The 25527-nt window shown below is 37.1% G+C and overlaps 1 protein-coding gene and 1 long non-coding RNA gene across 3 annotated transcripts in view; one reads left to right on the top strand and one right to left on the bottom strand.

Annotated features, from left to right (window-relative positions):
• LOC5569245 (protein retinal degeneration B) overlaps positions 1-25527 on the bottom strand; it is a 218544-nt gene that overhangs the window by 156597 nt on the left and 36420 nt on the right. For both annotated transcript variants that reach the window (XM_021839224.1, XM_021839231.1), the window contains exon 2: positions 7842-7878. The gene's annotated coding sequence lies outside the window, so the exon portion shown is untranslated. The remainder of the gene's footprint in view (positions 1-7841; positions 7879-25527) is intronic.
• On the top strand, positions 13052-14233 carry LOC110674816. Its single transcript, XR_002499224.1, has 2 exons — positions 13052-13650; positions 13716-14233. It is a non-coding gene; the product is annotated as an uncharacterized LOC110674816 (long non-coding RNA).

Here is a 25527-nt window from a genome sequence, read left to right as displayed (position 1 = left end):
TATCGAGTATGAGAGAGTTAACTGTACCTCTAAAGCATTGAATCACTAACAGTGACAGCGTGACGCAGCTATGCGTCAATCCTAGACAAGTTTAGCACTGCACTTTCGTTCTTAAAAACTGGTTTCGGCACAGGTCTAGGCGGGAATTTCGGACGAAACCTCTGATCGTTTGTCACTCCAGTGGTCTTATCTATGGCTTATCGCAAAAGCAGTTATATTTCTGATAATAGAGTGCATGCAGTTATATCTACGTAACCATTCTAAATTATATTCGATGAGTAATGTTTCGTTGATTGGCAAATCCACTTTTGGAACAGGTTTGTATTCTGAAATACCCACAAGCTACAGTGGATAAATTTGGTCTGCGAAGCGGTCATAAATTATCTAGCACAACATCTTATTTAAATTTACCATCAGAAATATCCAAATCAGTTATGCTTTTACTCTCAAAAACGCTCTCGTGATAGTTGTCATAAATATTAATTCAAAAATCCTGAGAAGAAATTTCTTCATATATAGTGAAGCAACACCGTCTTAACTATACCGTGCACCCCCGCTAATCTAAACGGTACCTCATGCAAACCATCGGAATTCGTTTTTAATTTGAACATCTAGTCACCCTTGAATCGTGTTTCTGGTTACCTCTTTCACTGTTTTGTTTTGATTCTGAGTTTCGTTCCACAGCGTTCGATTACACTTTCTTCCATTCCATGAGCTAAATGACGTTTGACCCATTTTTAATCTGAACGATGTGCAAATTAGCGGAGTACAAATTAAACAGTGTTCAGATTAAATGTGGTCAAACCAACGGGGGTACCCGGTATGCGAAGAAAATATTTGGTATAAATGAACTATGAAATCTATGCTTTCAAAGTAACATATCAGAATTCTTCTTCTTCTTGGCATCAACGTCCTCACTGGGACAGAGCCTGCTTCTCAGCTTAGTGTTCTTATGAGCACTTCCACAGTTATTAACTGAGAGCTTTCTTTGACAAAGTTGCCATTTTCGCATTCGTATATCGTCTGGCAGGTACGATTATACTCTATGCCCAGGGACGTCAAGGTAATTTCCATTACGAGAAGATCATGGACCAATCGGGAATCGAACCCAGACACCTTCAGCATGGCTTTGCTTCGTAGCCGCGGACTCCAACCACTCGGCTAAGGAAGGCCCCATATCATATAAGAATTATTAATGCCAAATTAAAAAAATACTGATCAGAGATACTTCAGATACTCATAACCACAAATTTGGTATATAGATAAATAAAACGGATATACACTTTCAATGCTGAAGATGCACATAATGTTGAAACTTTTTTTTTTTCAATTGATGATGTTGTAGTGGATGGGATGGAAATAGAAATGTTTCTGTCGGCATATTCAGTCGCAGGCCGCTGATGCACTGTCAACTAGAAAATGCCCGAGTCACAGGGTCAGCGAAGAGAAGAAGAACAAAAACAATATTCCTTCATCTGTCACTTTTACTCGAATTAAAGTTCACACGTGTTAAATATAAGTTCTCCGGTTAAACGTTATTTTATCCGATTCCCACGCATTTATTGGGTTGCCACTCTGCTAAGTCCGTTCCCTGCTTCCAAACAGTTTCAAGCAACATAAAATGATTAAAATGCCTCGAGGAAAAAAACACATTAGAGTAAGTTATCCATTAGTTGTGGGTGTTCCTATAGAACCGACACTGCCAATCGACGTTTTGGCTTGTTGGTACTCGGAATAGTTGCAAAGAGCGTTCAAATTGCTTGAAAACTGATGAAATATCACTAAAATTGCAAACACTTTTCATACTTGTACCAATAGTTGCGGTAAAGTGTTTCTAAAGCGGTGGATCCCATAAGAAAAAAAAACGGATATCGCAACTATAAGAATACAAACTAAAGGAACAGTGTACCAATAGTGGAGGTATTATTTTTCACTGACATGCCGTGGGTTACTACGATGAAATTATTTTTTTCATTAAGTCAATGGTCGTTACTTCCCGTTGCAACATGACCATTAGAGTGGTTCAAAAAATCGTTTTTGCTCCACACCGCTCATACGATTCTAGATCAATTTCTGAGTGTCCTCCCAAAATTTGAGCTCATTTGAATGAAAACTGAGACTGCACAAGCCCTTTAAAGTTTGTATGGAAATTACTATGAGAAAGGCAACCAATTCATTCAATCGGCCATAGTGTTTGCCCATGTGCTCTTGGGGATTAGAGCTACGTTAATACTGTATGATACATTTATTAGCTACAACTTTGCTGAAGACTGTTTTTAAATCGGACGCATCAGTAATTAGTTATTGATTTATACCCAGTCACAAATTCTTCAGCAGTGCTCGTTTAACTTCTGAACAGGCAACATTGCTGCACCTGGCGCGAAATATAGCACGCACAAATCATGGCTACTATGTTTTACTGCATATATCCAGTGATGCCTGCAGAACAGCCCAATAATTGTAGCCAAAGTTTTATAACTCATATAGAAATCAATAACTAGTTACTGAGGCGTCCGATTTGAAAACGGTCTTCGGCAAAGTTGTTGCTGATGAATGTATCTTACTGTATCAATGTAGTTCTAATTCTCAAGAGCACATGGGCAAACACTATGACCGATTGAATGAATTGGTTGCCTTTTTCATAGTAATGCCCATACAAACTTCAAAGGGCTTGTGCAGTCTCAGTTTTCATCCAAATGAGCTCAAATTTTGGGAGGACACTCAGAATTAGATCTAGAATCGAATGAGTGGTGTGGAGCAAAAACGATTTTTTGAACCACTCTAATGACCATGTACAATATTTGCGCATCTTGAATTAAGCCGAATCAATGAAGTTCAATCGTGCTTAGTACCTCCACTAGTGGTACATCTACCCTATTGAAACACGATCATTCTGAGAGAGCCCTGATTTGCTATTTAAAAGCTGAGAGAGACTCGCGAAGAGGAAAAATAACAACGTCATATGCAGCCCAGATTCCGCTGTCACGAAATGTCAAATGTATCAAAATAAATTGGTACTGAAAAACGTCAGTCAGCGGAGCAGTTTTTACAAAGATTTTGATAAATTAAAACACAGCACTAGTTGTTTTTATTGTCTGCTACGGTTGCTGGCATGAAATTGCACTCAAAAGGCAATTTATGCTTTGGTGTGAGGGAAACGCAATGATTTTTTGCTGAGATGTTCATGCGAAGGTTTGAACGGCTGGTGCATGATTGATGAAAACACAGAGTGGAATAAGAAAAAAAACTCAGCAATCACAGAAAAAGAAGACCGTCTCCACGAGTCTCGTCTCAGCTTAAAAAGAAGCGCTAAAGAAATTTCTCGCCGATTCCTTGCAGAAATTTTCTACAGCGACTCCTATTTGAACTGACAGTTTTTTTCAACTGCGTACTGCGATCAGAAAAAGCGCATTCTTGATCGATTCCTTCCAGAAATTTCCCATGCATGAAGATAGCCGGAGAAATTACTTGTCAGCAGCGAATCAGGCTAGAGCCTGGAATATGAGAACTCGTACGAGAATCATTTTCATTCGGCTGGTTGATTTTATCCACCGCATCATACCAATCTGATCCGAAAAAGATTCGTATACGATCGTATTCCACGAGCATTAATGTATGAGTATCGTCCTATATGCATTTTCACGGAAGCTTGACAGTTCATTTGTTTTTGAGGTATTTTGACAGTGTTCTTCTATGGTAATGACCACGCAGTACAAGCAGTTGTAAACAAAAGCACTGAGAAATGTCATATGAAACTAGCTGTAGGAACAAAACTGGAAAAGAGTTAGTTTTGTTTGCTTTGCTTTAGTTTCGCTTTTCTATTATTTTGTAGAGCTGGGTCTGTAAGCAGTGGAAATATATTGAAAACTTTTCTCGTCGTCAATAATCAACACAAGAAAATTCTCATGTAAATCCACTTACAGGGTCTCTACTCATTTACAGAAATAAAATTCCCTGAAATTTGCAGGTTTTCAAAATGAATTCCAGGCTTAAGCTAAGTATGCTGTTCCGCTTAAGAAAAGTAAAAATTTCTGCGGAAGAAATGGTCAAGAAATTTTCTATAGTGAGCTCAATTTGATTTGAAATTTCTTTTCAACTGCGTACTGCGATCAAAGAAAAATGGTTTTCTTGACCATTTCTTGCAAGAAATTTCACTCGCATCGAGATAGGCGTTTACTTTTCTGTTGAAGTGTATACTTCCCATTAATGAATTCTGCAAAACATAAATATAGGTATTCGACATCGAAACACTTCAACTAAAAAATCTAACGATGAATTTTGAAGTATTTTATACTTTAATGAAAATACATCATGAATGGAAAAAAAAATGATGATTTTGTTTTCATTGCAACGAAAAATAAGAATGCTTATCAAATGATCTGAAAGTGCTTTCAATCATTAAATGCAGATATGAAGAAAATACTTTATTCGGACTTAAGAAAAAACAAGTTTTTCATTAAAATGGGATTCAGATTTATGCCGTCAGCGACGTACCCAGAAAATTTATCTGTATATATTCATACAAGCTATCTTGGGGAATTCAGGGTAATGCCTGATTGTCTTGGAAATAACAAATTTTAGAGACTTTTCAACCTAAAAAAGAAGAGAGCTAACAGCAACCACGACATGAGAGTTAGATTCTTTCTTTGAACACATTCCCTTAAGAATATTTCTAAGATACTAAGATCGTAACATTGGCACAAGTATAACTGCTTATTTTACTGTAGTTATCTTTCACATATTACTCCTGAATAGTTAGGAGTTTGATTTGTGATTTTGCACGATCTTTCTAATATATTCTTCCAAGAATTTCGTTTTAGATACTTTCATGAATTCAATCTGGATTTTTTTTATAAGGATCAGGAATCCCTCCAAATATTGTTTCATTTTACATAAAAGTTCCAAGTTCTCCAGAAATGTATCCATTAATTTCCTTATGATTTTCTGCAACAATGTTTAGAGCATTTTCAAAAATTCAAAAGTTTCTCTATTTTTTTTTTAATTTCGCATGGAAGTCTTCAAAGATTTTTTTCCAATTATTCATCATGGTCTTCAGGGAAATATCGCGAGGAATCCTACCTGAGTAGAAGAAAATAACTACTGAATACCAAATTGAGGTATTCCATACCAGATAATTTCCAATACTTACAACATGAATGAGGTATGAATGAGAGGTAAAATACCTCAAATAATACCTTCTGCATATTCTTCAAATACCAAGCTGATAATTAGATCAGGTGTTGTAATACCTAATTAATACATGATGGATTTTCATATAAAAGTGCAGTTCTCAATAGCTGTCGAATACTAAAATGAAGTATTTTTAATTTATTTTATTATAATTTATTTTAATTTTTATTTTTATTCCTTAATGATCAGAACAATAACTGTAATAATAGCTGTAGGGGTTCCTGCACAAATTGTGTCACGCTCCAAGGGGTGGAGGGGATCAAGCCAAGCGCGACAAGCCTTACAAAAATTTTGGAGGTTCCATACAAAAAGCGTGACCAAAAAGAAGAAATTCAGCGTGACATAATTTGTGTACCATCCCTAGTATTAACTTGTGTAGAACCTTGAACGAAGTTGTGAAGAATCCATAGAAGTTTAGAAATCTCATCAAAACAAAATATTTGAGAAATGTGAAAATCGCAGCAATACTTTTTTGATGAAATGCTGGAGAAATGCCGAGAGAAATTTGTAGAGAAACTTAATGAGGAATATTAGGTCGAATTAATTGAGGAGAGTTGTGTTTGATCCTACGACCTTGACGCTTGCTCCTGCGATGGCGGGGGATGAGGGCAGGATCAAACATGTCGCGCGGCGGTCGAGTAGTGAAATGAAGAAGCGCCGCGGATCGTTAGTAGTGTTTGATCTATTAATCGCGTCGCTTGCTCTTGCGTTATTGACTTTCAAAATTTGACCTCTCGATTTTTGCACATTGAAGAATGGTAAACTAATCCCAAGCCCCATTCATTAATTCCCTGTGCAACTTCGATTATTCTGATCAATCACGGAGTAGCAACTACGAATTGTACGGTCATCTGTGCTCATGTTCATGCTCAATATTAGGTCGAATTAATTGAGGAATGGAAAAGTTTATAATGGATTTCATCGAATAATGTCTGAAGGAAATTTTGGAGCATTTCCTGAGAATAATAAATTTTTAAAATACCTAATCCTTATGAAAATGTCTAGAATAAATGGAAAAATCGGCGTAGGAATTATTGCAAAGTTTCTTGGGAAAGTGTAGAAAAGTTTTTTTTTTCAAAGACTCTTGAATGAACCTTTCTGGAAAAACTTCTGTGGGATCTGTGGGAAATCTCCTAGAAGTAACAACTGAAAAAATCGCTAAAATAATCAAAGGAAAAAAATCTGAAGTAAATCCTGTGATAATCCCAAGAACAAAATGAAGTCCTCCATGTCCCTTGCAGTTGCCCAAAATTTTATGGCACATGAGGTAATAGAGCAAAATCTAGAATGCCATGAAAAGTGTACTGAGATCTGTCAAACATGGGTACCTTTTGAAGTACCAAGGCTCCAAATGCAGTACTAGAAGTAGTACCCAATCTGAACCCGAGTGGACGGACCTGATAATCCCTAAGATTTCTTCAGAGTAATCTCTGGGAAAATTATTGGAGGTAGTAGCGATGGAGGATTTTCTGGGCCAAATTTTGTTGAAATTGTTGTTAGCAGCATATTTGAAGGATTATTTGAAAGTATTCCAGAGGGAATCTGTAGAGAAATCATAAGAATTCCTGAAGCATTCCTCGAAATCTGAGAAAAACATCATCAAAAACATGTGGAATAGTCTCTGAAGGCTTTTTTGAAGCCTCTTATAGTTTGCAGCGAATCCTGGAGTAAGCTGATTAAGACAAACAAGTGACTTAGAGACCATTTTGATCAGTGAATCAAATTGTCATCAAAACAGACGAAAAACCAAACAACAAAGCAAGCTCGCTTATAACCGTTTGTCCCAACTTTTGCGGGTAGAGATACAATCAAAAGCAAAATTGTCATGACAATCACAGGGCGCAACATTGTTGCAGCCTTTTCAACTCGCGATTAATCAGTTATATAAAACACAAAACCAAATTTGTTTCATGGGTGTTGTTTGATAATGTGCCAATGTTTACCAACACGGAGAAAGTTCTCGAAAATTGCAATGCGAAGCCCAGAAAACCGCTGCGCTCGTGGTGATCGATCATTGTCATATTCTGTTCAAGTGGTGATAAACTGTTTGTTGGCGCTCGCCAGTTACCCTACGTTGTGCTTTCCAATTTACACCGAAATTCGTCGGTTGGCAAGGGTCCAAACTAGGCGACAGCACCCTATTTCTCGATCTTAACGTTCACAGGCAGCAGTAACACGGTAGCACGACGGGGACGAATCGGCTATCCTTTAGAAGACACTTTCTTCACTCTTCAGCTACGTATAACACCGCTCTAGATACATGCGACTTGTAATTTTATTGGACACTTCACAAGTAGACTCAACTTTATAGTTCCTTAAATTTATTCTCCGGCCACAGATTCACATTGGAATTAGCAGGTGTTCTCTGATCAACGCTTTAACTCTAACTGGGTGGGGTGGCTGATCTGAGTATGCTGGTTAGCTATCGTCATCATCGGTGGGTTAACTGTGTTGCCAGAATTACCAGACAAGCACGTCTAAAACCACGGACCGATAGCACCATCCACTGGATGAGATTATGGTTCTCACACAATGCCGCCAAATTTGATAATGAACCAACACTGATGTTGCGGAATAAATTTGTTGCAACAAGAAGAGCAGATGACGTGTTGGGTGACAATTGATTCACTGCTCTAGATGTATACACTTACCTTCTTCGAAATCGGATCCAAGAGTACAAATTATACACTGAAATTGAGAGAAAAAAGAAGAAAGATGTTATGCTAACGGTGTAAATTTGGCACTGATATTTGGCAAATACGGCATGAAGGTATTGAAGCTCGTAATATTGGACACGAATATTGTTGAATTAAACTGGCTTGAAAAGTTCATTAACATGAAACAAATATAAACAAATATATATATATATATATATATATATATATATATATATATATATATATATATATATATATATATATATATATTTGGATTCTGAAATACCGTTGTCATTCTGAAAAACCATCGAAGTATTGACACTCTAGATTTGGGAATTGTGTATATAATCCATAAATGAATTGAAAGACTACCAAACTACCAAGTTTATTACTTGAGTTAGTGCTTAAATACTGGGACAAATAGTAGTAGTAACGCTCAGCCTTTAATTGGCATTGATTGGCACGGCCAAACCTATGCCCTAAAAAACACGTCTTATCGTGTAAACATTTTCCAATAGACTGAATTAACCGAATCATAACATCGGCCTCGAACCTCAGAAGCCAGACGCCGATCGCGCCTTCCCGACGTGGAGTAGACACAATTTGCATGCTCTCCTATTCTATCACACTCTCCATGGTCGCAAAATATACTTCTCAATCTCATAGCACGCCCCCTAAATACACGAAGCCAATATATTTGTTATTTTGTTATTTTTATATTTGTTTAGATATTCTGTGTTGCAATTTGGACTGTTATATGCTATCCACAACTTTAGGAAAAAAATACAAAGATATCCAGAGAAATTATGAATAATAGATCAGTTTCGACATTTCGTAAAAACAATAATGTTTCTCCTCAAATTCAAGAGAACTTTTACACTTCAAGGAGAACTTCGACGATTCTATGACATTTCCCGGAATGCCATTTCCCGGAATCCATTTCCTGGAATGACCCGTTTCCCGGAAACCCATTTCCCGGAATGCCACTTCCCGGAATGCACCAATAATAAACTTTCGCGGATTTTGTTTTGCGATAGAACTGCCAGAACTGAAGGGCTTACAAGAACCCTTCACGAAGCTAAGTGGACTATCAAAATTCATACCTATTTTTCTTATGAAAGATGAAAGCGCCCAAGGTCTTTGACTCGATTTTTTGTTCTCAAATCTTGTTTGACAAGGCAAATGTGTGAATTTCAAACCGATTTCTCATGGCGACTTTTCATAAAGGGTTTGTATGTATTTCAATTCCTTTTGCCTGAGTGTCATATTTGTAAAGATCAACGCGGACCACAGATAATTGTCGCGGATTCCAATCCCACCTATCGAGAATCTTTTCAGTTTGGCAAATTCTTCTATTTTCGAGGGTATAGAACTTCTTCGTCAATTGGCGAAAAATATTATCAGTTGATTACTGTGGGAGAATTAATATGCACATGGAACCGATAAGCAGACATGGTCCCAGTTAGAACGTCATGTCAGAAAAAAAAGAAGAAGATGTTAATAATTAAAAACCCATATAACAGGATAAAGTTTATGCTAATATTTCATTCCAAAGGTTGAGAAGGAGTTGTGGGAAGCATCACAAACCTTACTAAATTGACAAGGGGAGGTTTGGTCAAATATGTCTAGTTTTAGCGTGAAATAATTTGTGTATGAATCAATGACTCAACAGAATAACCTTAGTTTGAAAGAAGGGAAAATTTATGATGTTCAATATTAGCAGCCTTCTCGCCAAACATTTTTCTGTCGGTATATTTCGGAAGAACGACAATTGTTCAAAAGAAGGGTGATTATCTATGCAAATGGCAGTAGCTATAATTGGAATTCATGTTGATGCATTTGTTTATCAGTCTGAACATTGCCATTTGTTTTCATGACACAACTTAAAAGAACAGCCTATGTATGAAAGAAGGGTTCCGGGTCATTTGGCCGAATGCCGTTTGGCCGAATGCCGTTTGGTCGAATGCCGTTTGGCCGAACGCCATTTGGACTAAAGGGTCATTTGGCCGAATGCCGTTTTGCCGAAATTGAAAACAATAATGAACTACAGTTAGCATACATTTGTAATGAATTTCAAAGAACAGTTTATTCCGAAAGAAGCATAAATCATCATTGATATACAGCTCTTTAGTGTTAGTTTAAGGAATAGTCAATGTAAGCAATTTTTCTCTTCTCTGCTAGCAGTAATAGCTGCCAGCATAGATTTTCGCATTGCGTTTGTAGTCAGCTTTTGACTGTTACTAAAACGGTATACGACTTATTCGTCTCTCTGTAGCATCGTTTTGCTTCAATCCTTCTGATAGTACTTAGTAAACTAAATAATTTCTAGCAACCACAAATTTAGTTTCTTCTTTTCACAACGGAGAAACAGTTAGCCTCTTTAACGTAACTATAAATGATTTAAAAAAGGGAAAATTCCCATTTAAAATATAAGCTAAATTATCGCCAATAGTAATGAAACCAGTACAAGTTGAAAGAATAGCCTATGTTTAAAAGAAGGGAAAAATTCTTATAGAACTATCAAAAACTATGCAAACCCGAGCACACCGTTGGTAGCCCAGAGACGAACCAACCATAAACTTAGAGTCTTGACGCGAGTTCACAACTTCGTCCTGAATGAACGGATAGTTTTATGTATTCTCTTGGAGCTCATATATAGCGATCCACCATATCATATAAATTGATAAGTTGACTGGTAGATCAGGCCAACACTTGTAAATCCTACACATAAGCGTTGAAAATATTAAATGTTTTTTTTTGTTCTTTATTCGGCCAAACGGCATTCGACCAAACGACCCATTCGGCAAAATGGCCAGACAGCGAAAGAAGGATAATTGTCCAATTAAAATATAAATAGTATGGACAACAAAAACAACACGAAAATAGATCGGCCGAAAAGTTCTTCGCAGACTGTACATACACACTCAATCTGTTCGGTAAAAATAACTGGATTTTGGAACTACCGAAAAAGTCAGTAAACTAAAAAAAAAAATGTCAGCAATCGAAAAACAGAGATTTTTCACTGAAATTTTGCAGAGAGCTTTCTTTCTATATCAAATATTGATAAAAAATAAAACATGGTGAAATTTGCTTTTCAATTACGCGTGGTGACAGTTTTCATTTTTTTGACTTTTTCGGTACTTCCAAAACCCAGTAAAATTTTACCGACCCCTGTAATATAATCTAAGTGTGTAGTAGCATAGTAGAGGAAGTCTACAGTTGTAAGGGATTTAAGATCTAGAAAATTTTGTCTATATGATATATACATAGACTAAACTAAGATTGCACCGGATTTGTTTGGAAAAAAAATCCTACCCATAAAAATGCTCGATCTAATGAAACATCTAGCCCAAACCTTAACTTCCCTTACTAACTGAAAAAAAGTTGAATAGATTTCATTGACGGTCATTGTTTTAGTGATACTTGAATATCTTTCCGGGAAATGGGGTATTCCGGGAAATGGGTCATTCCGGGAAATGTCTTTCCGGGAAATGGGGTATCCGGGAAATGATTTCCGGGAAATGTCTTTCCGGGAAATGGTATAGAACCACTTCGACATTTGTATGATGAAAACAAAAACAAAAATCCCGCTTATTTTGAAAATTCTTCCAAAGTTATCTAAGACCACATCTCACACAGTGAGACGAAACTGAAAACTGATGGCCAAAACCTCTCAGAGGGGTTTTAACCCAAAGGTGTCTTCGGGACATTGTTTTGAATTAGCATCCCGACTAATAAAAAATAAATAAATTAGACTGAATAGGGCACCCGAGCAAAAAATATTTTTTTTCAAAGAGGTTTTTTAGGGCGATCACTACCTCAGCAAAATTTAAGATCTTTTTATTTTCAACAACTTTGTAGAAAATACTTGATGTTCGTGATTTCGTATTCACGTTTACATTTGTAAATTTTACCATGAATACCAGTTTTTGACCATTTCGATGCTCAATGTGCAATTTATTAACATGATATGTTTCAACATTTTATATATTTCAAAAATACTCAACTTTACCAACGTACCACATCGCAAGATTATTAGAATTTTTATAAATTCCGACCATTTTTCTAAGCAGCCGTACAGTTCATACCGGTTCTATCTAGAACAAATATCGGCCAAAAGCTAAACTTATCTCGATATCGAATTATGTAGAGAACTTTAGTAAATGTTGGTTTTCTGAGCTACCTCAATGGTCATGGTTGCACTGGTTTTGTGTTCTATTACTCGATGTCTACCTCCCTAACACGATGGTACCAAGTTCGATTCTTTGAGAACTCTGAAAGAATGTCTGTAGGTACTCAAATATATATAATATGCAACGATCGCGAATAATGACAATCTTGTCATTTGTACAGAACCATTGTTTGCTTTTGATCGCGAATGTACACGACTCTTTGAAGTCACTTGGTCAATTGATGTCAATCGCATGCGACCGTTTAAAACTCATTCCATTCTCTTTCTCTCTCATTCTCGCCACTTTAATCAATTTTAATAATCGTTCGAATATTCAATGTCAAGAAGAATCGCAAACAACAAATTCCCTCCCACGCATCCGTCTCTCATATGCAACACACACACTATACAGAGTAACGGTAGATATTGCTTCGGTAGCTTCATCACTGGACCGATTCAATTGATAACATTCAACCAACACGCGATCGATCTTAGTTGCAAGCAAACACCTATACCTAGGTACATGCTGTCACGATGGCACTCGATTTCCACGGACATCGTATCTGTCCCCTGCCGAGCGACGACGAAGCGACCGACGACGGTGTGAAATGCTATGAACCGCGACTACGATGACGATGACGACGAGATAAAAAAAGTACTATGAAGCACACATCCACCAACAGGGCACATTGAACATCGCACAATGTTCCGAATCGACAATTCAGCCAGGAAAAACGGGTTTCTCTTGAGATGTAGGAAGTACGGCTCTAGTCCATCTATGACAAAGGGATAGGCAAAAGAAACAAAACATGTGAGTCTGCAATAGGAAACACCAGATGTTGGAGACGGGTGCAGGTCGTTAGGCCCAAGGCCATTAAGCCGAATGCCGTTAGGCCGAAATAACATTTGATCATTTACTACTACTTTGAATGGCTTACACATTCATTAGTGTTTTTCCTTCTTTTAATCAAAGGCTGTTCTTTCTAGTAATATTTTACAGCGGTTATTGTAGGCTTCTAGGTAATGCAAATAGACCATTTCCGTGAAATTTTTTTATTGGCCCATAAGCTTCTTTTCAATTCACTGAACAAACTTTCCTAAGGAACCCATATGTTTTGAAGCCTCTGACTATTGGAAAACAATGAAAAACTTGCGGCTCGCCGTTTTACCCCATGGTCTCCAAAAAAATATTTCATGCTGATTTCTCTCTCGACCCCCTGTTCCCCCATGGTTTTTCAACACGTCGTGGTGAATTTTTGATCAGCTGGCCTAACAGCTGACTGACAGATATAATTGTTTTTGTTTATGTTTTCATAACATGTTTTCATATATCGGAATCGGAAAGATCCTCCGTCGTCTTAATTCTGGCCGTCAAAAGTTCCGTCTCCATCACCGAAACCGGATTCTCTCGGCCTTATGTGTTTTTCATGCCGTGTGAAGTGCGCTTTGGCTAGTTTTCGTAAAATATATAGTGAAATTTCCAGAAAAAACGTCGAACAACAAACGTAAAAGTTGAAATCTGAATGGATTTCGATCCCAAGGCCGTGCTGGTGGATGAGGACGAGATTTCTACTAGTAGACTGCGGAATATAATCGATCGGCAACAACGCTCAGGAGCGCAAAACAGCAACGGTAAGAATAGTTTTTCGAAAAAGTGGAATGAGATAAATTTGTTCTTTTTTCTTGTGTGTTTTCAGTCAGAGGATCTGCGCAAAATGACGAGTCGGACCCAATTGGGGTTATTCCGGCACCAAGCACACAGCCGGAGGTGGCGCCTACATTATCAGCAAAATCTTCAAAGCCACAAAAAACAGTTACTACAAATACGTCAAGAATGGTGAATCGGACAAAGACGTCGGACGATCGCCTTTTACCGGTATGTCCTCCTAGACGGTGCGGAACGTGACCGATAGAATGACAAACTTTTCCGTGGTCAGCGTGAAAACTGTGAACAAGCTTATCTGTAGCTGCAACGCATCGCAAATTTTGAGGAGCTCGACGATTATGTTGGCTTCGGTCGTGTTCCAGATGGAACTCACCTAGGAGATGCAGAAGTCGCAACAGAAATAACTGATGCTGGACTGTTGATGGTAGTGGCCAGAGGTATACCACCTATGTTTCCGCTAGTGACGAGATAATCATCCTCTTTTCTAGATTAAGAGTTCAGTTCAGTTCAGTTGGCTTTGAAAATCGATTGGTACGTCTTTCAAATTAATGAAAAAAAAACTGTATTTAAGCATCCACATTGTTGCTGTTTCAATCCCTCTTGAAAACATAACATTTTTGTACGAGTTTTTGAAAAATAAAAAAATACGGGTCGTCACAAATTCTGCGATCACCTCCCCAGTGTTTAGAGAACTTCTATGAATTAAGTCACGACTCTGAGTGGGTGGGATATTCAGGAAAGTATGGAAACGTTTACGTACATGATTCCTTCAAAGCTTCTACCAGAAGTTTCTTTAAAAAAACCTTCAGAAATTACTCCGTAGATTTCTCTTAAGATTCCTTCATGATTTCCTCCTAAACTTGGTTGAGATTCTCGATGAATTTGTTCAGGAATACTTTCTAATTGCGGGACGTATTCTGAAAATAAATCATCTAGAATTCCCTAATGAAAATTAGATACCTATGTTGAAATACTAGATGAGCACCTGCAAGGATCTCCGAAACAGCTCTTGGACTCTTGGGGTAGTTTTGTAGGATTTTTTTTGATTAATTGCTAATATAATTATGAAAAAAAAAACGAATCCTTGGATAATATTCTGAAAAATATTTCGAAGCAATTCCATCAAAAGATAAATTGGAATTCCAGTAAAAATTTGCTAAACAATTATCATAAGAATAAATGGAATAACTAATTTGTCTTTGGAATAACTGCTGTAGTATTTAATTTGGACTATTTTAGTGGTGCGAAACTTCATACGAAAGATTCCATGGAGGTTTAAACTTGAGAAATTCATCGAGATATATTTGGAAGATGGCGTAGTAGTCCCTAGATAAAATGTTGAAGAAATAATCAGAAAATTTTCTAAAGACGTTTCATGAGGAATTCCTGGACGGATTTTTTTGGGAATTTTTGGAGCAACTTAAAGAAGAAACTGTGGAGCATTTTTAAATTCATTTATGTGAAGATGGCTGAAAAATCGGCGCATAGAAAGGAATTTTGGAAAATTCCACAAACGAATTTCTTCAAAAACTCATGGAGGAACCTTTGTGAACCCCTTTCAACTAACACCTTGCCAGGTAGTAGGTATTCATTGCCATTGATTTTTTTTTTGTGATAAAAGCAGAACGTTGTTCATTTTTTTTTCAGATTTTATTCTGAAGATTTCTTTAGAAGTTCGCTTTTAGTGATTTTTACAGACTTCTTTGTACACTTATTGTTTTAGAGTTTTGGTATTTAAAAAACTGTTTGAGTTTTGGTATTTTTCTAGTAGCTGCAACTATCTTTTCATGATATTCTAGACTCGTAGAGCAAAAACTAAAAATAAAGGTTGTAGAATTATAAAAAAAATATGCGCCAAATTTTGTTGAAATTTTCAGAATAATTTCAATAGAAATGACTTAAGTCGATAGCGTTGGATTTCCAGAAACAAGTTATGGAGTTTTTTTTAATGCTGGAAAAATTTATTAGAGGATTTTTTTGGAAGGTTCGCTGGATGTGTTTCTGAAAATATGCCATAAAATATCAGATGAAATCACTGAAAGAAATCCTAAAGTTTTTATTCTAGGAATCTGTGAAAAAAATTGTAAGGAACCTGTAGAATAGTCACATAATAGCGTGAAGGATTCTCTAAACCCTCTTTTTTTAACCAAGATTCACTGCAAGCAGAATGAGGAAGAAAGTGACTTTAGAGATCATTTTGATTAAAATAGAGACTTGAGATAGTCACCCTCATTATTGTTTACAGCGAATTCAACTTTCGATCGAATCCTATTCGTTCGTATCCATGGCGCATTTGATTTTGCTGACGGTTTTCGATCGAAAGAGCATTCGAACGTAAACAAGAATAGGGGTGAGTGTGCAGAGCTACTTGGGCACTTCCATAATTCACTTTGGCATGGGGTTTTTTTCTTGGCCGAATTGTCTGAAACTTTGCAATAAGAAGCACTTGAGTGCGACACATATTGTGGACAAATATGAGCTCAGTAGCTTTCAAAAAACACTGCTGCAGAAGTGAATCGAAAGTGCCATGAATAGGATCTGACTCCCTACCGTTCAAGGATTCGTCATTGCAATCATCGTCATCATGGAAACTTCAAATGCTGTTTTTCTGTTCAAAGCTTAAAATTATTCGATGAAAATGTGTTCACTGTGTTTCGGTTGGATAATACAATACAGTGAACACATGTTTATGTCAATTTTCTAGACTTTGAACGAAAAAGCTGCTTTTCAAAATTCCGAAATCAATGACAGATCCTGCCCCCTTATAATATACTTTTAGGACTTGCATTCAAATAATGACCAAATATCTAAATGGAGACTTGCTACCAGCCCTGCAATTAACATATCGGGTTTACCTTTACCACCATTCAATCTATTTGCATTAAATTGATTACAAGGATGCTCGGCAACCAAAAGCGCTTGCTCCAAGTGTTTCGGATGTTAGGTCCAAATCAGAATGGCCATTTTCTTTCAATTCACAGTTGTATCCATGACATGTATTTCCAATCTTACAACGTTGGATAAGCCAACCCATCGTACAAAGTGTTCGCAAATCTTGTGTTTTTAAAGAATCACTATTTCAAAACATTTATTCTCCACTTTGGCACTGGATCTCCACAATAAGCAGCCAACGCCGTCTCACCAACAGGATCAAAATTGATCTGACCCACTTCCTGGTACGCAATGCATCCTCACGAAACATTAGAATCAACTTTTGGGTCCAACGGTAGTACTCTGGATTGCACGTCACTACCAGTCGAAACTGTCCCCGCTTCTGCTCTTTGATCTGCTGCATTTCGGCATACTTTGCTGGCAGCCTAACCGCATCCCAACCCATGGCTTGCAGCATACTAGCTCTGTTACGGGAACATTGCAAGTACATACCGCTTCGGTTTATCACTGGCCGGGTCGAACCGCTCGAATTATTGCGCCACTTTCGTTAACTCTCCAGTTCCATTTTCGACGTTATATACCGCGTCTCCTGGTAATTTTTTTTTATATATATACTTTCAAGCACGATCGGAAATCTATAATTGTTACTCACCTGTAAGTTTGAGCCCACGAGGAGAATACCCGTCGAAGTCATTTCTCACAGATATAAGTTTAAATGCCGACGTTCAGAGCCGGCTTCCACACCTGAGACGGAACCATTGATAGGTGGCCTGGGACCAACTTGATTTCCGACGTAAATTCCGACGACTGTGATGTGGGGAATTGCACCACCGAAGCCGTTTGTTATGGTTCGAGATTTTCTTTTCAATTTTTTGACGTTTCGAAATGTAAATAACAGCTGGTATAGGGTTATCAGTTTACTCACCACCCTTAGGGTTACCATTTTCGTTCCGCATGTCTCCAAAAGTGGTGAAATAGTCAATTTTTGAAAATTCATAAAAAATTCGAAAATACCTAACATGAAAAAATAACAACAAAAATGTTAACTACAACTCATTATCTTTCGAGAAAAAATATAAAACAGGGATGTTAGGTTTGACGGAAATGGTCTATTGTCCCAATCTAACAACTAACAATCCATTCGACATGTTAATTCATCCGGCGTCTTCTAGGTGATCCAGATCTATCCCTGTTAGTTACCCATTCGACCTTACGATTCATTAGAGCTATCGACCATTTTCGGCCTAATGGCCCTTTCGGCCAAACGGCATTCGGCCAAACGACATTCGGCCTAATGGCCTTTGGCCTAACGACATTCGGCCTAACGGGATAGAACCCGATTCATGCAGGCATCCAAGTATTTCAATTTTTTTTTTCAAAATTCTCCTAAAAATTTCTTTCATAGATTTAGCAGTAAGATACTTTAGGAATATCTTATAAATTCCTTTCAAAGATTTTGGTTAGACTTAACTCAGCAATTCCCGTACTAGCTCGGAAATTATACAAAAAGCAAGGAATCCTCCAAAATTAAAGATCCAGGATTCAACCCCATTACCCCAAATGCCATTTCCCCGAATACCATCACCCCGAAATCCATTACCCCGAATGTACCATAACCCCGAATTCCATCAACCCGAATGCTATTTCCCCGAATTTCCAATTATCTTGACATGATGATATTGATGACATTTCTTCATGATATTGGAATTCGGGGTAATGTCGTTCGGGGTGATGGATCGTTCGGGGTTTAGGAATTCGGGGTAATGGCGTTCGGGTTAATGGCATTCGGGGTAATTGGATTTGGGGTAATGGGGTAGAATCCCTTGTGTTCATCTGCGTCGTTTTTTAATTTTTATTTAGTAACCAAAATGTCACTCAACGAATAGTAATATACCGATACGATCACTTATCGGCATGTCTTTAAAAAATGAACTATAGAGTTCTAATGCTTGAAAAATTAAACCAAAATGAGACTGAACATGAACCACATTTTGATAAGGATTCCTTAAGTAATCCGACCAGACAACTCTCAAAGCGTATTTGTAAAAGCTTCTGTGGGATTTAATGATTTTCTTCAGAAATTCTATCAGAATGTAATTCAGGTATTTGCTAAAAGTTTCCCAGGTAACATTAGCAGCTGAATAACAGCTTGTTCAGCTGAAACAATGTTGTATAAACAGAATTTGAGCTGGATAAGTTGTTATTCAGCTACCAATGTTACCTGGGTTGCTTCAACTATTAATTCGAAGATTTCTTCCGGAGTACATTGAACGATTTTTTCGCATACTTCCCAAGGAATTCTTCCAGAATTTTCATTAGAGGTACCTTGAAAAACTCAACCAGAACTTTTTCCCATGATATCCGCAGTTTCAAATGACTCCGTCATAAAATTTCTTTTGAAGAGTTGTTACAAGATTTCTCTAGGAATTTGTCCAACAAGATTCTAATTGCACAGTTGATTATTGATCAAGTTGTAGGTAATTCCTGCTTACTTAAGGAATCTTGTTGTTATAAGGTTTTGACGTTTTTAAATTTACATGTACACGACTCGACTAATATCTCGCTCGCTTTGATGTATATGTATATGTCGCGATAATGTACGTGTCAAAGGTACATCTCATACATCCGAACGAAGTTTAGACTGCGAAATGATGATCCCATGTGCTTTAAGGTAATCGAGTTCAGTTTGCCTTAGAGCGTCAGGGTATCTCAAGGGGTTCCGCAGCTTGTAGGTTGAAGCGCCCATCTAGCGAATAGGGAGTCGTGGGTTCGATCCCCACCGGAGCACGTGGTTTCTTTTCGCAGTTTCAATTTCAATTTATAGGGGAACTGGGTGTAAAATGCGCCTTTGGGGTAAAACGCGCCACCCTTGTTTTGAACGAACGACGTGCTTTGGGACGCTATTTTTCACCCGAAATAATGGAAAATGTATTAAAATGCTTCTCTATGTATATTTTTGAGTGTTTTCCTGGCAAAAATCGTGAAAAACTAGAAAAAACGTTTTTTGCTGTTTTCGTTGTAATTTTGTGATATTTTCTAGGTCATTTTTCAGGCCGATAAACAACAAAACTTTTGAAACTATCACCAAGAATCGACTTGTGCACTCCCATAGTTTGTATTCCATGCGAAAAAAGTGTTGAATTTATCCTTAAAAAGCGTATTGAAGGACTTAAACTTTAATCAACTCGTGGGGCAAAACGGCCACACCTATTTCATAACACCAAAACAGCCGTTTGAATTCTAATTCCAGCAAACGTAATGCCAAGCTGTAGTTACATGCCAATTCGAACCTTACAAATGCACATTTTTCGAATCAGCATGTATACTATAATCGAACAATAACATCTGATCAAACGCCCATATGTATGCAACGTATTTGCAAGCATGATTGCGCATGCGTGCGCGCGAACGACTAACGCCGAGATCAGGTGGCTCGTTTTACCCCGCAAAAAATAAAAATGCAGATAAGCAAGCATTTTATAAAAATTGATTTATTAACTCCAGAAAAAAGAAAACGGATGGCTGTTTCTACTATTAGATAGAAAACATGTTTGTCTATGAGATAATGAATAAAAAAAGGCTTATAATAATGCTCTTCATAGCTAAAAACGCTTCCTTCCTTAGAGGGCGCGTCTTACCCCCAGTTACCCTACATTTGACACGTGTTTCGTCGTGTACTTGTAAATTTCAAAACGTCAAAACCTTATAACAGCAAAATTCTAAGTAAATTATTCAAATTATATCGGAGGGGATTTTTTGGAAAAAAAACTAGATGTACAGCCATTTCATAAAAACCCATCTAGTGGGTCACCGAATTCCGTGAAAATTTGTTATTTTGTTCCTAATCCGAAACAAGGATACACGTGTTTTTGGATTTTTTGATTAGGGTGACCATTTCCGAAATAGAGAGACCATAAAAATTGCGATTTTGCAAAATTCTTATTTAAAAAAAAATATATAACTTTTGAACCGTTCGATCGATTTTCAATCTTTGGACTAACTGAAAACTGAAGATTTTGACTTTTCAGGAAAAATATAAAATTTCACAAAAAACATTTCTTTACATGAAAAAAATCAATAATTTCCGTTCATTCGTGTTTTGAAGGCCTCGAGACCAAAAGGGTTATTGCTGTTCTCATCTTTTCTTGAAAGTTTAGAAAATTTTACGTTTACTGTCAAATTTTCAGCGATGTATGTTTTTTAGTTTTTGAAATATATTTTTTTGAAAATAAAAAGCCAGTCATTTTTCATCGGCACACTGTAGGTCTCAGCGCATTAGATTTTTTATTTTTAAAAATATCATAACTTTTGAACAGCTCAACCGATTTCCAAACTTTTTTTATGAAATAAAAGTTTAAGATTTCGACTTTTCAGACAAAATTAAAAAATCTGCAAAAAAAAATATTACATTTTCATGTAAATATAAAAAAATCTAATCTAAAAAGAAATTTTCATATATTTTGATGGAAAAAAAATTTTCTTTTCAAAGTTTTATATTTTTTTCTGAAAAGTTGAGTGCTTTCATGGAAGAAATTTGTGTGCACCTATTTATCGAGACACTTAAGGCCCAAACGCAATGATAGCGGAACGGCAACGGAATGCGGAACCGGTTCGCCAGCATGAATCACAACATCTCGACTGAGCTGACAACGAATGAAATTGGATCAACACTGAGTCGACAAGCTGATCATAGTTCATGCTGGCGAACCGGTTCCGCATTCCGTTGCCGTTCCGCTATCATTGCGTTTGGGCCTTTAGGTGTCTATGTTGCGGCCAGGATGTCTTTCCCTACGTTGTGATAATTTTTAGGTCCCGAAGGGGCAGACGAATAACGAACTAGTTGATTTACTTTCACGATGATTTATTGCCCACCACCGAGAGGCAGTGTCTCCTGCTCGGTGGGGGATACTACATGTAACGATCACAACTTACAACTAATATCACACAGGGAATCGAGTCTCTTATATATGCAAACATTTACAGATGTCATTGTTACATCGCTGTAATGCGCCAACAGGCTAGCATCACGCAGCCCAAAGCACCAGCATGAAAGCAATTGGGCTGCTTGCTGCTAGCTGGGGCAGAAAAGGTGAAATTGAATATAAACTGCTGCGCTACTGCTCTATCTTACTGCGCCTTGCAGTGAATGGGAAGTCGGTGCGGTGAGACCGAACAGTCTATATAGATGCAGACAACTTTAGCCCTGGAAATGTAAGGTGATAGCTCTACTGCAATTCCAACGACCCATTCAAGAATGGCTGTTCATACACACACACACACATTCTGAGGTCGTTTTCATCACAGCATTCAACCGCTCATATGCTCATCTCCGCAGGAATAAGCTAAAACTCGAGATACCAAACACTACAGTCACGATCCACGCTACTTATTAATTACCGTCCAACGCGCACTGCTTATTGATCATTACTGATTCTGATTTTTTTTTTTTTGCTCACCCACTCGTATGAGCAAACAACACACATTCGGAGGATTAAACAGTACTTGTACAACCGCAACGAAGTCTTTTGAAGTCCCTATTAAATTCAAAATGCAACAAAACAGTTCTGCGCGCGGAGACACAAAAAATATCAACGCTTCACCATGCCATATCCAAACGTGGTAATAGAGATGAAAATACTCACAGGGACGCGAATAGCGGGTTTCTTCAGCTATTTCGGAACACCTTTCTCAAAGCAGTCTCTATGAGAGGTAGAGAAAAAACATGTGTAGCACAGTAAAACACTTCAAGATTTTGTATAACTCCATTTCCATAAACATCTATAAGCATTTGTTTTTACATCACAAGTAACTTTCTTCACATTGTTTTCCGGGTGGCATAGCATCATCAGTCGATTCAATTTTTCACCGGCCGAACTTTTAAATGACGCGTAATCGAAATAATTTTCTGCTGAATCATTCTTCTCAAAATTCGATACTTTTCTTCTAAATAGCTTCGGGTGGCATAGCACCACTCTTTGTTTTGATATTTTCACCGGCCGAATCAGAAATAATGAGGAATCGAGGTAAAACGTGGCAGCAAATACAAAACACGTCAAACCGCGCGCACAGCCTGCTGCGATCATCAGTTTTAATATGACCGTTAATAGGCTTGCACAGTTTTGTAACCGGACTTGAACGTCTGTTATCTACAGTGAAGCTTTATTGTACTTATTAAGTATTGGGTATTATTTTATGCTATTTATTAATTGATAAGTCACTATCCGTATCAAGGCCAGAATTTCCAGTGAATGAAACAATATATGATACTAAAAAACCGTAGAAGATCGCGCATCACCAAACAATTTCTTTCATTTTCTAAGTGGCAGGCTACACAAAACAAAAGTTCCATGCTCACTAGCGCCGCCTGATGGCAAGATCTCAAACCTTTTGGCTCAAATAATGTTAGTTCTTGTGCTACTACACTCAAAAAATCCAAACGTCATTGCTACGTGAAAAATCACGTAGATCATTCCAAATTCATTTTAGCTCCACTTCACCTGACTAAGATAAAGATCACTAAACCATTCATAACCACCAAATAGTGACTCGGTAATGTTTACTGAGGTTACCTATCGCATTTACGTGGAATTCACGTGATGCCTAAGTTCATTTTGACATCTGCATAGTGTACGTACATTCGGTGTTGAGCTCAAATCCTAAGATGGCGCCCGCTTGATTTTTGAAGAACTTCAGAAGCTGCTGCTGCTTTAAACACTGTGTAAGATTGATTTCAAGGTAAATATGCTTTGAATACCGACGAATCCCTGCATTACTTCATATTTTATACGTGATTTATAACCTCTATCAATTATAGTACGCGAAGACAAAACTCAAAAAATTGGAGAAACAGGATTCAAAATGCTGACAATAAAAATATCATAATCTTTTAAGTTTGTTTACATTTTCCAATTGGGAATTAGTTTTCTTCCAAAACCATCTAGGTCCTTTTGAAACGCTTCGTAAAGGCTACCGGAAAATCCACGTAGCTCTTACGTTTAGCGACGGTAAAATGGACGAACTTCCAAAGTTCATGCGTTCATTCTGGGCTACCTATGATTTACGTAAGAGCTACGTGAAAAGTGCGATGGAAAAAAATCACGTATGTTTTCACGTAATAATGACGTTTGGATTATTTTGAGGGTAAACACCAACCTTCTAAAACAGGGCTGCCCAACGTATGGCCTCATTTTGTGCGGCCTCCGGAGGGTTCGAAGATTCTTTTCATACTTGGCCCGTTGACTATTCTATAAACCCGAAGTTAGAACATACCAAGACTTTTCAATTTGGATTCATCGTAATATTTTAGCTTGGTTGTAATTTCAATTATTTTTCAATCATCTTAAGATTCAATTTTATGAATGATAACATTCTAAATCTCAAATTCTGGAATTCCTTCGAAATTCGAAAAATGCAGTCTGAACAAAACTTATGGACAAAAGGCTAAATTTTCGTACATTATTTCACTGAATTTTGGACAAACATTCTCTCAGAATCCTGGAAATATATTTTACAAACAACTGAGACGCAAAATCCTTGGCAGGATTATAAATAAGGCTTTTCACAAAATATTGAATGAGACTTTTTAAGAATTCTGGACACGACTTTCATGGATAACAATGGCAAGATTCTTAGAGAACTTTCACCAGGATTCTATAGAGTTCTGAATTTCCAACAAATTCAATAAGATTTTTTTTTTGTAAATCCTGGTCAATATTACAATGTAACGCAATGTCCTTTTTTTCAGAACCTTAAGCGAATTTTTAATAAAGTTTTGAGCAGGTTTCTTTCAAAATATTTTTAGCATTCTGATAGATTTCAAGGTTTTATTTCGAGATGATTATTTAATGAGATTTGGAAGGAATCCTAGACACGATTCTTGTAAAATTTTGGAAATTCTGACCAAGATTTTTGTAAAATCTTGATCAGGATTATGGGTAATGCAAATAATACTAGGTCAGATCTTGACAGAATTTGCAGTAGGGTAAGTGTACCAGTTATGGCCATAGTGGTTCCCTAATACGCCATACGTGATATCTTGAATACCTTCACATTTTGAAAAATCTTTTGTGTTTTAGCAGTAATTTATCCTTTATAAATCTTTATGTTAAAACTTTCAAAAAGATTAAAAATGTTAAAGTTATCCAAATTTTGCATATGGCCAAATAGGGAACCACTATGGCCATAACTGGTAAACTTTCCCTGTGTAAAATCCTGGATATTATTCTCACAAGATCCAAAATTTTTTGGCTAAATTATTCAAAATATTATGGATAAGATTCTTATATAATTTTGAATGGGATTCTTACAATATCCAGTAGGATACTTAGTAGTAATTATCTGTTTTTTTATTTCTTCAATTGAAATCTGCTTCATTCACTGATTTTTGTCAGTTTTTAAGAACTCTGTGTACTGATTTTTGTCAAACTTCATGCGAATATTTGTGCGTTCAAAAATGTGGCCCGCGACACAAAATTGTTTCTACGATTTGGCCCGCACTTCAAAAAGGTTGGGTGGGCCTGTTCCAAAACATCAGGATCAAAAGTTATCGTTTGTTACAAAGTTTGCATTCTTATCCCACAAGGTTCATATAGTGCACGTCAGAAGAAGCGCCCCTACCGACCAAGTTCTCAACTAATAGGCTGATCTTTACTCAACTAATAGGCTGATCTTTAACTCCTAAAGGTAGATCGTACTATGTGCTGTAACTCCACCGAAGACAGTACTGTGCTATCTTTTAACGCATTACGAGAAATTCAGCAAAAGCCCCAAATTGATGAAATCCCATAAGCCCTGGGTCTCCTATAACGCTCCAGTGTGTCTTATAGGAGTGCGCGTAATAGGAATGCGTTTTATAGGAGACCTGACTGTATTTTAAGAAGATGCTATTGATCTCCCTGTAAAAAAAAAAAAAACCGTAAAAAGATTTTTTGCAACTTCTCATCGTAATAGGC

Source organism: Aedes aegypti, chromosome 1, assembly GCF_002204515.2.
Source record: "Aedes aegypti strain LVP_AGWG chromosome 1, AaegL5.0 Primary Assembly, whole genome shotgun sequence".
Classification (NCBI taxonomy): Eukaryota; Metazoa; Arthropoda; class Insecta; order Diptera; family Culicidae; genus Aedes; species Aedes aegypti.
This window is presented reverse-complemented; position numbering and strand designations above follow the sequence as displayed.